The following is a 770-nucleotide window of genomic DNA, read 5'->3' on the forward strand; positions in this document are numbered from 1 at the left end:
CCTGGGATGAACAATGAGAGAGAAAGTTTTCTCAAGAAGCAGCGGGGGATAGAGCACAGACGAACAAAGATCCAGGTACCAACGTAGGGGCAGACCAACAGCAATCAAAACGAGGAAGTCACATTCAGCGATTGTACACGGGGAAGAAACGACTGAATATGATTGCCAAAGGAATAAAAAAAAATATGTATATGAATTAGAAAATAATAAAATCAACCATTTTTTTTATAACACTAAAGAAATGAAAAAAAAAACAGCCCATTCGATATCATTCAGATGATGTGAATTCAAGTTTACATGACTTATTTACGGGAACTAGTAACAGTCTGGGTTGTTTATCGTCTTATTAATATTCGGGCAGGTTTTTCTCCTCGCCGGCAGCCCTTGGAAGCAATGTACAGGTACTTGACATTTATAGTAGATAGGATTATCTGTAGATTTCAAGCGAAGGCATTCCCATACCCGCTCGGCCGATGGCAATCATAGATTAGACTGGAGTTTCTTTAATATCTCAAAGGAGTTTATGAGAAGAGACGTATACTCCTGTTTCTTGTCTCCCTTGATCGCGAAAGCCAGTCGGTGTTAATATCTGTAGCGAGACTGTTACTTCCGACGCCCCCCCCCCCTCCTCTCCCTCCGAATCAGGGATCGCTGTTCAATTGCAGATGCTATCAGTGCATCTGGCCGGCAAAGGGGGCTATTATGCGTCCAATATGTTTATTTCTAGGCATTAACAAGTCGTGTAAGTACTAGCAAAGTACTAGCATCAG

The sequence above is a fragment of the Penaeus monodon genome, chromosome 32, assembly GCF_015228065.2.
Source record: "Penaeus monodon isolate SGIC_2016 chromosome 32, NSTDA_Pmon_1, whole genome shotgun sequence".
In the NCBI taxonomy this organism is placed as follows: Eukaryota; Metazoa; Arthropoda; class Malacostraca; order Decapoda; family Penaeidae; genus Penaeus; species Penaeus monodon.